The sequence below is a fragment of the Telmatherina bonti genome (assembly GCF_933228915.1).
Source record: "Telmatherina bonti genome assembly, chromosome: 11".
In the NCBI taxonomy this organism is placed as follows: Eukaryota; Metazoa; Chordata; class Actinopteri; order Atheriniformes; family Telmatherinidae; genus Telmatherina; species Telmatherina bonti.
The window spans coordinates 24051680-24066494 of NC_136629.1; the positions used below are offsets into that span (position 1 = coordinate 24051680).

Here is a 14815-nt window from a genome sequence, read left to right on the forward strand (position 1 = left end):
GAAAATAGTTTGCAGCAGGCACACTACGTTTTTGAGGTTTTCTACGTTTCGAGCGGGTAACTTCCAGTAGACAATGTGAAGACCTGTTGGAATTAATGTGAACATCAACTTGTGTTATTTTGGGAACCATTGCTTTAGAGTTTTTTATCTTAAAAATTAATTTGGTAAACATTAAATGGATTAGTTTAGTTCATCTGCTATTAAGAAGAGGGCCATGGTTTTCTACAGCCTAATGAACCCTACGTGTTTACTGGTCTTGAGCATAATACATAGTCACTCACAAAAATCACAATATGATTAGATGACTTAGAATTGTAGTGCATTTACTCAAGAATTTAAAGTGACCAGCTAAGACTAAAAATACACTTGTTTTTTAATTTTACATTGAGATAAAACAGCTGGATCCGCTGTGAGCGTAATTGCTCAACATCCTTGCTTTTGTACTACACTTAATACCAGAAGATTCAACTTGGCTGCATACTAGAAAACTCAAACTGGATAGAGCTATCAAATTTCTAGTGAGTTAAAAAAAAAAAAAAAAAAAAAGATAATATGGTGACTTTGGAGGAGGCTAGCATTTGGATAACTTTTTTTCTTTTTTGGGGAGGGGGGGGGTAACTTTGACTTCACAGCATTATCATTGATGTGAAGTCATTGCGGCCCCTAAACCAAACATGCCATGTCTTGTATCTGAATCTTTCCATCATTTTTACTGCTGTCATTCTTCAGACCAAACATCCCATCAGTTTGGCCCAGACACTGCTTTTTTCATGGCTCCCAACAAGGCATACATGATAATCGTGCATTTGCATAATTAAAAGCAAATACTTTCTGCACTTTGCTCGAGGAGTTGTTTCGCTATAACTTTCTCTTTGAGATCGTTTGTTATTCTTTCTGATTACAGTCAGCCAAGTCATAGTTTTTCTTTTTTTTCTTTTTTTTTTTTAAACTCTTAGTTGGTTTGGCAGTCTGCTTTGGCTCAGTCATGCTGGAATACTTCTCCACTGCAAAGCTTGTGGAGAAAGCGAGTCATCTTGTCAGCCAGTATTTTGGCATATATCCTTAAGCATTCATGAAGCCATCTACAAATCTTGTCTTTTCCACCCCATTTGTACTCATGCAGTGCCATACCACACTTCCACTTTATGCTTTCCTCTTAGGACTATGGATTCACTGAGACAGTCTTGGCCAGATTCAGGCAAAATGTGCTTGACTGCTTCTGATCCAGATAATTTCATCTCAGTCTCATCTGACTAAAGAATGTGCTTTTAATATTCATCAGTGTTCCTTGTAAGTATCTAAACATATCTTTGCAGTTCTGTGCCAAAAAAAGTAAGCAAGATTTTTTTTTTCCTCTTCTCATGCACATCCTCCATATAGGTTATGTAATGTCCTTCACGCTAACTGAAGCTTTGGCTTGTGTTTTTTTTTGTTTGTTTGTTTTTTGTTCGTTTTAGTGCATACCTGTGCAACTGGTTCACCGTACATTCAGTCACTTTAGCAACTCTGAACCTCAGCTCAATTATTGCATTAGCTCTGTTTCCACTGACTTCATGTGGAAAAATACTTTGTGAAACCATTATAAAGACATGCAGGTACAGTGCACTTATGTCTAAAATTGACAAATTTCAAATGTTTGTAATCATGTTCATTAGGTTAGACAAGAGATAAGCACTCTCCCAGTGTTGCTTCACAGATTGTCTGTTTTTTACCTTTACCTTCAGCAGTCACAGCCATATTTACTTTTGTTGCATTGACTTGCTATTTCGTATTTCAAATGAAGTCCTTCTATTTTTTTTCCATCACGTTGGCAAAAAAATGGGTTTATTGAGAGGTGATACGGTTTGAAATCATTTGACATTTAAGCTATATTGCACAGAGGTGTACTCACTGCTGTGGTACACTGTAAATGTGCTGCAGCAGTGGCTCAAGGGAAAATGGAAAATGACTCCTGCTCTCCCTCAAGACAGCAACATGTCTGTGAGAGGTCTGCAAAATTGAGGCGGTAAGACCACCTCATGGTTTACTTCAGCTTCCTCCTCCATCCACTACCTGTTGATTTGGTGTAACATAAACATTACATAATACTTTAAATAAACATATACTTCAATGAGTCACTTTACTAAAAATGTGGAGCTAATCTAAATCAAAATTTTAAATTTGCCATCAATGTGGTACAGTATCTTATCAGGTTACTGTGTTTTGTTTTGTTTTGTTTTGTTTTGTTTTGGGTTTTTTTTGTTCCTAGTATGAGTTGTCACACTTTAATTGTTATTCCTGGGAGGTACAGTCAGATGCCCTGCTGTACCTTACCTCTGCAGCACTGCACAAAGATCCTACATAGAATATTTATCATCTATTAAATATAAATGTAACTTGACATTTGCTACACATTTTAAGTTCACATAATTATCTGAAAAGGTCATAACACAACATATGCTGTTAATAGCTTTATACTATGTGTGCAACTAAAAGTCCATGTGTGAATAAAATTCATAAAATTACCATTTGAGAAAATTCTGCTTCGGGAAGTGAATGACAGATGTCAGAACAATTCATAATTAAAGAAGCAAAAAGGAAAATCATTTTCACAGCAGGGTTTGCTGTTCTTCACTGCCTGTAGACCAAATCAAAGTGCATCATGAGCCACACCTCCATCTACCCCTGCTCCCCCTCGCCTGGTCTGCTAATAAACATGCAAAGCGCAAACACACTGTCTCCATGTCACCACTGTGGAAAATGTCTGGGAAATAGTAACTTAGATCGTTTATGTAATTACAGAAGAACAGACAGCAAGTCAAACTGTACCCCCTTTAGACCTCTGCCAGACTCTCCTCTTTCAATTCTGTCCATTTCTTTTAATTACAACTCCTTTGCCAACGACAGTAGTTGTTTTTTTGAAGTGATGCCAGATCCTGTTTGTCATTTCATGAATGTTTTGTTCTGTTCTCCACCAATTTGCTTATAAAATACAAATTGCTGCAGCTTTTTATAGGGATGGAGGGCCGGGGGCTGTGAGAGGAAGGAGTAGGCAGCGATTCACATGAACATATATGAATGTGCGGTCAGTGTGACATCATACTATACTCCAAATGAAATTATATATTTATCATAGAACACACTATTATACATAAAAAAATATTTTAACTGTTTTTGTCAGTTAAAAACATGTCTCTCTTGTGAATGACTTTGCATATCAGTGGGACTCCCTGCATCAGTAAAGGTCAAATAAATAAATACACTTTCCATTATTACTGCTTTGCAGCTAAGCAACCTATAATACTAACTAAGCACACAAACCTGCTTAGACTTATCTGTCAGTATGCACTGCTGACATGGCACCAGATGTCGGCAAGAGAAGATAAAAGTTAGCTGAGAACAGACTCTGCTGATCTAACAGTTTGCTCCTTAATATTAACTCAGATTTGTAAAAAAAAAAAAAAAAAAAAAAAAAGGAAATAAAAGAAATAAGAAAAAGAAATAAAACTGTCAAATGGTCACTGCAGAGTCATGTGTTGCTGTTATCCTAATTCTCCTTGCCTTTCCTCTCCCATAACTCCCCCCAAAAAAAACCTTTGAATGTATTACTCCATCTTCATTTGATCATTTCTACACAGATTTACGTGAAAGCTCAAATGTTGTCTTGTATCGGGGTGGTGCATTTCACAAGGAAAGCAAATTTACCACAGTTAGCTAAATTGCATAGTTAAAGGGCAATGCACACTTGTATTAATAATATAGCTTGATTAGTGGAGGTGTTAGGACTGCATAACTGAGCCCTGATCTGGCTGATATATATTTGGCTGAGTACCATAGCAACTTTGTTTTCATCATCACGTTGCTGTTTTTTTCAGTATTTAGTAAAGCTGTGGTAAAATCACTCTCACATGCAGGGCCAAATATGCAAAGCTCACTACATCTTAATCTCCAGTAGTGCAACTCATCGGGATGTCATTGCTCCTCATGTACCAGCAATTTTGCTAGTCTTTTTAAGTATGCATTAACCACACGAGATGCTCTTTCACCTTTAGTAATCTGGGAAATAGCTACTCTAAATGTCTTCTTCATTGTGTTATGACACTATCAATTAACAGTTGCATTTTTAAAACAGGAAATGAGAAAGGGCACCAGGAATATTGGAATCTGAATAGCTTTAAGAATACCAATTAAGAGCCAGTGTTCACATTGGCTTGTGATGTGTGACAGTGTAAGCCATGCAATTATCTGTGTGATGAATATGGGTTATTGCAGTATCCTTTTGAACCATACATCATGCTAAGGTCATCTGGAGTTCACAGAGCTATGCACATTGCATTAGCTGTCCTGGACTGCAGTTACACCACATAATAGGATGAATGAAGGTTTTTGTTATTGGTCTAGTGTGGGTGGTTTTGGCACTGTCCCCTTTTCATGTAGTTTTTTTGTTTATTTAAGCATGTAAAAATATCAATACTAAAACTAAGTGGATAATGGCTTGTGGTTGCTGGGTGATGCATTCATGTGTTTCGGTGAGTGCAGTATGAAAAGCCAGGGAGTGAGCACCTGAAGATCTTTTTATTCCTTTATTTCAGCTCAGAGATACTTGACATCTGCATGATTTTTTATTTTTTATTTTTTTATTTATTTATTTTTTTTAACATAAGCTGCACGTTGTACAGATAGCTGTCAGAAGACTGCTTTTGAATGAAGCAGGTGGAAATTGTTTGAAGGAACTGTTCATGCATACATGATGGCTGTGCAACAAGAACTCTATGAAAAACATATTTTATCAAGGGGAAAAGTGAACACCTGTACAAACAGTTATCAAATGCCAGATGATATCATTTTTGGATTAGATGATTAAAAATATCCACAGATGCACAATCATTTCCATGTAATCCATATCCAGATGTACTTATGATCAGTATGGTGCAGCATGGAGTGACTTGCACCTGGATCCTTTGCCCCCTGACTGTGTGCTTCTTGCTGGGGCGCTAATGCTGATGGCATCCCCTTGTGATTCTGTCTGAGCAAGCAGTGGAAATGTTGTTGAGGCAGGTGGTGGCACCCTGCAGCACGTCTGTGTTTAGGACATGCAAAGATCAGATTGAGTCCATGAGCAAATATAAAAAATGCAGTTTATTTTATTTTGTTTTGACTGCAGCTGTGGATAGATCTGTTTTATAATAAGAGATTTTGTAAAATGCATCAAAGAATTACGTGTTTTTCTTTATTTTTTATGATTGATGCATATTTTTTGGGGGATGCCCCAACTTATTGTTTCGGCTCCAGCTTTTATGGATGATGAAGCAAATAAACCTTATGAGGCAGCTAAGTACTGTAAGTTAACTATGAAAGTGACTGCATATTTGCCAAAACTACTAATATATTAGTTTTGAGAACTGATATATAATAAGAATAAGAAACATACACTACATTATAACATTACTAATGAATATGACAGATTTATTTATAAATATAGTATATATTTACACTTTGAGCAAATTCATATGGACCGTTTATTTATTCAGTTATTTACGACCGAATTTTTTATTAACTTTTTTCTGTATGTGCAACAGACAGCACCCTGCTCATCCACTTTACAGAACTGTCCTTTTGCCCCACTTCCACTGCCTGTTGATGTGCTTATCAGATCAAAATTAATTGTATTTTATCGTTTACAGTTTTAGCTTTGCTTATATTAAAGAACCTATAAACTAACTCAAGGTCCAAGAAACAATTATTTTGAGGAGCAAACACCATCGTCTATGCAACTGTAGTCCTTGGAGAATATTTCCTGAGAAAACTTGCTCATTACAGAGGGTACTGTGTTTATGTTTTTGTTGGACAAAGGCGTACAAAAACAACCCTTTTAATGGCCATATGCATTCATATGTTCATTCATTTTATTATTCATCTAGAGACTTGTATCACTTATATCACGCAAAACAAGAACATGAGATTTTAAATTAATTTATTTTCTAAAAAAGCATTGCCATTTAAAATTAAATTTAATACAGCAACAGTAAATTTTACACTGTATTTGTAGATTATTTAACAAAGTGGTGTTTTTTGTGGGTTAAAAGTGAACCTTTGCAGTCACTAATCTTAATTTTTCATCTTATTTCTTCCTGTTGAACTCTCTAACAGCCATATAACAGTCCCTTCAATTTCTGGACACAAGCAGGGAAAGCCTGTTCGTTTTAATGCATTAAGCTTCATGCTTGCATCTCAAGCATTGTGGCCCCACCAAGGAAAATTTTGTAGATATAATTATGCGCATAACCTTTAAACCACAAGAATGATTTTAAGAAATTAGGTGCAGAATTATTTCTTGGATCAAGTCAAGCTGGAATTGATTTCAATGATGAAGCTGCCAAGCAGGAAATGAGGCTATGTTTCAGAGACCCTTTGATTTATTAAAGCCAAACTTGTTAAACGAGCTAGTGAATCATTTTTAACTGAAAACCAAAAAGTCAAAAGAAATAACAATTCAGAGCCTAATTGAGCTCCCCAATGAGGAAAGAGTATATTTCCTAATCGTTGTTGTTTGTTTGTAGAACTTTTTTTTTTTTTAAATACTTTTAGTCTGGTTGCACTTCCAGGTCGGGTTTTCTTGTTGACTTTTACTGTAGCACTTCTAGTACAGGGGTGTTTCTTTATTTTCCTTACACTTGTTCAATTAAAGAAAGTTATATACTCCACAAGCTCTCCATCCTGCCTCTGGCGCTAACCCTAAAGCACATTAGTGAAGATGTAAATCTTGTTAAAATGTCTTAAAAATTATGAGAAAATTATTTCTGGAGCAGAAATATTAAGCAGCAGGTTACAGCTTAAAGAAATGTTGCATTTGTTTTAGATTGTTTTCTGCTGTGGGCAGATTTGATGCTCGGCGGGCTTACAGCACTAAGACATAGCACTGTAAGCAGGATAGACTTAAGATAATCTACAATAGCCATGTTCATCATATTTAAGGAACATACCACTGAGAACGAGCATGTAGCTCATTGATGTGTGTTGTCAAGAGCACATCTTAGTGACCAAAAATGAAAAAAAAAATCAACTAAAGGAGGCTTTGGATTTGCGAGACTATGCTTGCTTGTAGGATCGGTTTAATTTTGGAAAACAGAGAATAGGATTGTAAAAACTGGGGTAGTTCTTATATCTGAGGACTCAATAACTGTGTTTATAACATCATATTGTTTGTAAAAGAAGAGTATAAATGGCCTGTTCTTCATGTTGCAAGGGTAGTCAATGTTTGGAAGCCTCTTTATTGTGAGTCTGTCAGTCGGTGAACAGTAACAGTTGTTTGTTAGCCCAGTTTGGCCTTTTGGAATTTCTGAAAGCCCATGTAACATGTTGCAGCTGCAGAAGAAATAGCATTTTAAATGCAGAAATGTAGCAAAGACCGAGCATTACAGCTGCCACAGAGGATTTGCTCAAAAAGAAAAAGAAAAAAAAAAAAAAAAAGCTGAGAAAAAAAATCATTCTTGTCAATATAAAAGTCTGGCAGAACAGACTGTAAGTATGACTGTCTGACTGGCTGTACAAATGTGGGTTTTACACAGTTCTGTATTTTGAGCTTTGCTGGTAAACCAGCTGCAGTAAGAAGTCATGATCTCGATGGTTTGTGAAACACTTTCCTAAAATCCTAAAGGGATGACTGCAAAAATTGGACCAATGCTGCTTGACAATGAACTCAATGGTCTTCACAATGACCTTGATGATCTTAACAAGTAACAATGCCAATGATTTACTAAATAAACTTACAGTAGCACCTGAACTGTATTGAGCTAAGGCCTGCAATGAGTTTGCCAAACTTTTAACAGTCAAAATCCAAAATATTATGTAAGCAGTTGTTTCATCGACAGCAAGTTCAGGAAAAAATACTGTGTCCTCTGAAAATCAGTTTAAACACCATGACAGGGTTTATTGAATTAACAGTATACATCAGGGGGACATCTTATGTCGGCTGAACTCTGCCTCTTGCTGTTTGGACATCTTGCCCACAAGTTTTTTCAAAATGGTATCAAAGACTATAAAGCCAGATCTGTTACAGATTGTGAACATTTCTGTTATTTGGATGTCTTCCCAGAGCTGCTGAAAACAGTTGTAATTACGCTTCTAGTAAAAAGAGACAATGAAAAACTGCAGGCTAATATCAAAGCTTTCATTTTTTTTAATGAGATCATTGAAAAGCAGCTAAATCTCTTTTTAAAGTAATACTATGACATCTTCCACTGAGGTTTTAGATTTTTTATGTATTCCTGCTTTAACATACTTGACTCATATTAAATGGATCTAACTCCCTAAAAATTTCCAAAGAAGTGGACTCAGCCTACAAACGCAGGTCTCGTCCTGTTTCAACACGACCAAATACAGGAAGTAGACTACAAAAAAAGTCACTTCCTGCATTTGACATAGCTTTGCATTGTGGGTAAATACATAGCGATCGCATTAAGAGTACTCTGCCTTGTCTGTTCTTCATACTGCGGTCATTGTTGCAGTGTATTTCTGCAGTATACTTGCATAAGACAAAATAAAAAACTCCAAAAAACTATGGTTTTATGCTCTATGTTTAACTCACAACAGAGTGTTCTTCACGACAGTGTTGTCCTCTTTTTTGCTCAATACCAGTGCAGCGCCACCTTTGGTGGGAATGGGGATATATTATTGTAAAGGTTTGGCGCGTTTCACCAATGTGCAGCGTGAATGCAATCTAAGCCTGAATGGATAAAGTCCTCTAAAAACTCAGCCGGATCCCCAATCGGCCCGAGTCTATCCTGATTTGAATGCACCCTTACTTGTGTTGGGTGTGTCTGAGCAGGGATATATTGAAATTTTGCAGGATAGTGGCCATTGAGGACTGGAGCTGGACTTCCCGGCTTTATGGTGAAATTAGGGCTATACCACTGGAAATCACTGGACCAGTGTTGAGTTGCATAGCTGGCACACAACCAGCAAAAGCAACAAACCAGAGACGTAGAAAAGAAACAGGACCAAGATTTTGCTAAAACTGCAAATGAAAAAGCACCCAAAAAAGATGCAGAAGTTGAGTACAGAAAATAGAACTGTGATTTTATTCTTCTACTTCTTCTGGTGTTTGAATTTATAGCAGTGTATTATTGCTACCAACTGGTGTTAAAATATCTATGATAATTGAAACAGATGTTCCCTTATATAAAGGTACATAAATGGGCCATTTATGTTTACATGACCTTAGTGCTACTTTGATACAATTGGCCATAATAGATGACTTAAATGAACTGAGAACTGTGTTGGTGCATCTGACACTGTACAAAACTGGTTCAAAATGTACTTACAAAAGAGACAGTACTTTATGTCAATTGGTAACTTTACATCAGAGCAGACAAGAATTACATGAGGAGTTCACCAAAGCTCCACCTTGGGATATCTTCGATTCCCACATGCTCCCACTGGCACAGGTAATAAAGAACAAAATTGGGTACCATAGCTATGCAGACAACACAAAGGCTTATATTACAGTGTCTCCAGGTGACTTAGGCCCTGTACAGGCTCTTCATAAATTCACTAAAGATATTATTGACTTGATGTGCCCAAACTTTTTTTTTTTTTTTTTTTTTAATGAATCAAAAACAAAACTAAGGTCATTGTCCTTGGAACCAAAGAGAAATAATTAAAGGACATTACAGGGCTTCATTCTATACACCTAAAAACTACCAATCAGGCCAGAAATGTGGGTGTAGGGATGTAACCAGCTCTATGAATCACAGAGTCAGCCTCCTACTATCTTTGCAGGTCTACTTAAAAAATTAATTTGAAAACTGCAACTTAAACAGAACTCTGCTGCTCGAGTGGCCACTTACAACAAGAAGTTGTACCACATTAGTTAAGTTCTAAAATTGATGTTTTGCCATGCGGGCCATGCAGTGTGCGGTGGGCGGGGCTGCTTTGGTGGTCTCGCTCCCAACATGATGTGGTTACTTCTTCCCAATTTTAATTGCAAACAACACACACTTCACAATCATTCATAAGCTGGGAGGGAGGGGTGACAATGGGGTCCTGCCACGCCCCTATTTCTGGGGCTGTGCCGGAGGAGTTTGGGCGGGGGAGTGGTGCTGTTCAGGGGGCCTGGGTCTGGGCTGGCCTGGCGGGGGTGGTACTGCTGCTGGCCCTGGGTGGTGCTGGATCGGCTGCATGTGTGGAGTGGTGGGGGGGCATTGACAGGGGTGGGGGGTAGTTGTGGGGCCCTGATCGGGGCCCTCCTATCCCCTGCTCCCCCGGGGGTATCTCACAGGGGACACGTTGGGAAAGAAAGGTGAGGGCGTGCATGAGCCAATGGATGAAGTGGTGAATGAATGTTAGGGTAGAGGGGGGGTGGGGGGATCAGGGTGAAAGAATTTAGGAAAGTGGATGGCCGCTGGGATAGGAGGAAGGGGGGGTGTATGCAGATGGGTGGGGGGGTGTGTGCGGGGTTATGTTGGTGGTACGGGGAAGTGATGGGGTGGGTGTACAATGAGGACTGTGAATGTGGATAGAGGGGTGTAGGGAGGTATGTGTGTGTGTAGAGTGGGGTATGCGTGTATGGAAGAATGGGTGTGAGTTTGAGCGTGTGTAAGAGAATGGGTGTATAGGGTGTGTTTAAGGAGGAAGTGTGGATGCGTGTGGGTGTGGGTGGGGGTAGGTGGGTGGGTGCATGTGTGCGTGTGTGTGTGTGTGTGTGTGTGTGCGCGCGTGTGTGTGTGCGTGTGTGTGTGTGTTTGTGTGCGTGGGTGCGTGGAGGGTCTTGGTGCTCGGGGAGCGCTGCTGGTGCACTGGGGTGCGACCTGGCTGCCGCTCGGTGGCGGTCTGGGGATCCCGGCCCTCCGTCGGTGTGGGCTGGGCCCTCTGCCTGCGGGGGTGGGGGGTTGCTTCTGGGCTCTTGGGGCCGTGGGGGCCCGCGCTCTGTCTGCCCTGGGTGGCCGGTGCCCGGCGGGGCCGGTGCTCGCTGGTCCGGGCCTGCTGGGGCCTGTTCCCCCTGACTGCGGGGGACTCTGGCTGGGACCCCCCTCTGCCGCCTCCTGGGTCGGTGCATGGCTGGCTCTGGGGTGGGGCGGTTGGGGTCTGCGCCTGGGGATGGCTGCCGATGGCCCTGGTCTCGGGGGTACTCCTGGCGTGCCTCTTGCCTTTATGTGGGAGGGGTCACACTGGCATGATCACCTTTTCCGGAACACGTTCCACTCTGCATGTTCTGCATGTGACACAGTCACCGAGTCGTCACGCAGTTTTATTCACTAACAGCAGCTAGTTTTCTCATTTCTGTTTGTTTCTCATTTATATTTAACTTTTTAGATTCATAGTTTAGTTACTATGATCTAAAGTTGGCTTGTATGTGTATGTATATGTGTTAATGCTGGCAAGTGCATATATGTTTGTACGTATGTATGTGTGTGTATGTGTGTGCATAGAGGTGTGTATATGTATGTATGTGTATATGTATATGTGTACATATGTATATATATGTGTATATATATATATTATGTGTGTATACGTGTGTGTATATGTATGTGTATGTATGCGTGTGTATGTGTGTGTATATGTATGTGTGTGCCTGTATGTGTGTATGTAAACATCTGTAGGTTGTTTTCTTTCTTTTTGTTTTTGGGTTATTTTTTAGTTGTTTTTTTCTCTCCCTTTTCTCTCCCTTTATCTCTTTCCCTTTTCTTATGAGGTGTTTCTTCTCCTTTCTCTTTCTGTCTTTTGTCTGTCCTCTCTGGTCCAGCAGTACAAACTCTACAATTCAAACAACAATACAAAATAAACATAGAAATAAAATAAAAATTCAGAAAGTCAAGGGGATCATTATATCTATAAAGCTTCCCTTGGCAGAGAAAATTTGCTCAGCAGAACACAGCATCCAGACCATCATTCTGCTTGCCTAAATGCTGGACAAGACAAAAAAAATAAAAAAAATAAAATTGATGTTTTGAATTTTGTCTTCATTTTAATTAAAGAAATTCTGGCACAGCCAATCATTAATTTGATCAACTTATTTGAAAAGTTTGGATCGGACTTTAGTCACCTAGTAAGATGGTAGATTTGTGTTATCGGCATAATTACAGCAAGATATTTTCTTGTTCATCATCATTGGAGTGAGTAGAGTAAAAAATGTGTAATCACAGAGACTTTACAGCTGTAACAGTATTATATCTGTAATTCTATGCAAATAATGAATTTTTCCCTGTAATAGCTGTGCCTAATCAGACATGTTGCACAAAAAGGACTGTGCCATCAATTTAAGCCAATAAAAACATTGAGAAAAGGGAGGAGCACTAAGTTGATTTCTAATTCTGACTAATTTACTAAATTGTTAGCATTTACAAGTGAGTACTATCAGTAAGGAGTTAGCACAGTGCATCCATAATGTGCTGCAATTACAATAAACAGGATCCTAATTGATTGCCCTTTCCCACCCTGTTCAAGCCCCCTGGAAAACACATTCTGTGTTCAATTACACATACAGTTCCACTTGATGTTAAAACTGCAGTTCAAACAAACTAAAAATAACTTCCACAAAACTGGAAATCCTTTGGTTTCTCAACAAACAAATTATGACAAAATAATATGAATCAATGCAATGTGCATGCAGTGTGACCTGCTTCCCCCAAGCAGCTTGTCAATCATTCTTACTGACTCCCAGGCATGTCAGTCAAGCTAGTCACGATCTTTAAAATACCTTTATTTGTGTCTTAATATTAGCACAGTTCTTTTTTAACATACTAATAGCAGAGACGGAATCATTACAATGTGAGTAAAAGTATGTTTTGAGGCACTTAAATTTCTGTGTAATGTCATCAAAAAGCTGCATGTGGACCTAAACTTTACCAAAAAGCTAAAAGAAAACTAATGGAACATTGTTAAAAATTAAAGAGGATCATGAAGTTTTGCCTGAAGCACATTGATGATTGTGGTTCTAGGCTGGTAAAAGAACCAACTAAAGTTCAATTAGCTCCAAAGACAGCAAAGTCTCAGCTGTACTCATTCATGATGTCCCCTTTAGATCTGCTTTTCATCTTCAGTCTGTACCTTTTTGACAAATCATTTTTAGATGTAAGCCTAAATAGCCTATTAATGATACAGTAAATTTTCAAGTGTTTTTGTGGATTGTGTTGATCCATTAAAATATTTAGCCATACTGCATTGAGGACGATTAACAATTACATTTACATGGACAAATATTTCATCTATCCAACTGAAATCAATCTGATTAGAGATTCAAGCTGACATGTTTATTGGGACGCTACACAAAGTGGAAGGTCTGTGGATTGATTCCAGGCTTCTCTGAATTAGATGCCCAAGTGTCCTTGGGCAAGACACTGAACCCTGAATTGCCCCCCTATGTGCCCAATTGAGTGTGTGTGTAAAAGGATGACTGTGATACGCCGTGTGGAGTGCTTTGAATGGTCAGCATAACTGGAAAAGCTCTGTGTAAGTACAAGTCTTTTTACCATTATAACACTTTAAATATTCTCAATGTAGGCTGATTTGCAAAAGGAAAAGGGCAACAAAAATATTTGATCAATTAGAAAAACACTCAGTGAGCGCAAACCTCTACCAAGGCCCTTAAAAAGTTCCTGGATCCAAACGGTGGATCTGGATCCGATCCGGATCATCACCAAAATTAAATCAGTTCTTCCTTTTCACATTTCCAACAACTCCTGTGATTTAATGAAAATCCATCCATAACTTTTTGAGTTATTTTGAACACAAACAAAAAGACAATCAAACACATGCCATGAGATATCAGCCTGCTATGTGGAAACACTGGTACAAATGCCTTTTTATTCATATGTTTATATGTCTGTACTTTTTTTTTTTTTTTTTTAATGGATCTAGAGTCTGAATAAAGATAGAGAGAGAGAGCGAGATAAACACCAGGTAAAGCATAACCTCCTTGGAGGTAAATATCTGTTTGAACAAGATGAGAGCAGATCAGTTGTACAGCACTTATGTGGTCGGGTCAGATGAAAATATCTTTTTTAAATGTGTTTTTTGTTGGTGCTCAAGACCTACATGATTTTCCAAAATGGTGGTTTATAAACCTCCAAACCTGCCAACCAGCTTTGACAACTGACAGCTGAAATTTTCCTATCCGATTTAGCTTACAACAACATTTACAATCACCTTGTCAGTTTCACAGGAGCAGAATTAAAAGCTTACGAGTTGTTAGAGTTTTTTTTAGATTTCATGGCAGGATGGGTATCAGAGCTCCAGCTGTGGAAATTGCCCCAAACAAAGTCAAACAAAGGCCAGTGTACGGACACAAAAAGCAGGCTATTGTTGCTGAGCCGACAGCAGTACATTTTCTCTGTTCATTTTTTTGCTACCCACGAACGTCGCCGGTGTGCAAGTCAAGTGATCAGCGCTAAAGGTATATAAAAAAAAAAAAATATTAAAAAAAAAAAAAGGTTCATATCATAAGACATATCTTTTCAGATAACAAAGCATGTAATTATTTACATCTAATGATTCACCTGCTCATTGATTTTTCACTGTAAAACACTCAGTGGCCCTTAGTGATGTGTAACAGGCTTCTACTTACTCACAGTGACAGCTAGCATAGCCTGGCACCATGGCTGAAACTAACTGTATTGTCAGCTTAGATTGTGTTGTTTGTATCAATAAACCTGTCATCATATACTGTCTATAATGCTGCTGTACTTTGTATAGTAACAATAAGAGTATTGAATCAAATATGCTAATTGTAAGATCCTGACCAATATCAGTGTCCAACAGATTCCAGACAATGAAAATAGATTTTTATTAAAGAAGTTTATTACTATGCTGTGACTGCCACTGACAGCTTCGCTCCGAA

The 14815-nt window shown here is 38.6% G+C and overlaps 1 protein-coding gene across 1 annotated transcript in view; it reads left to right on the forward strand.

Moving 5' to 3' along the window:
* Positions 1-14815, forward strand: part of eys (eyes shut homolog) — a gene marked incomplete at both ends in the record, with an annotated part of 188641 nt that overhangs the window by 152177 nt on the left and 21649 nt on the right. The window lies entirely within an intron of this gene.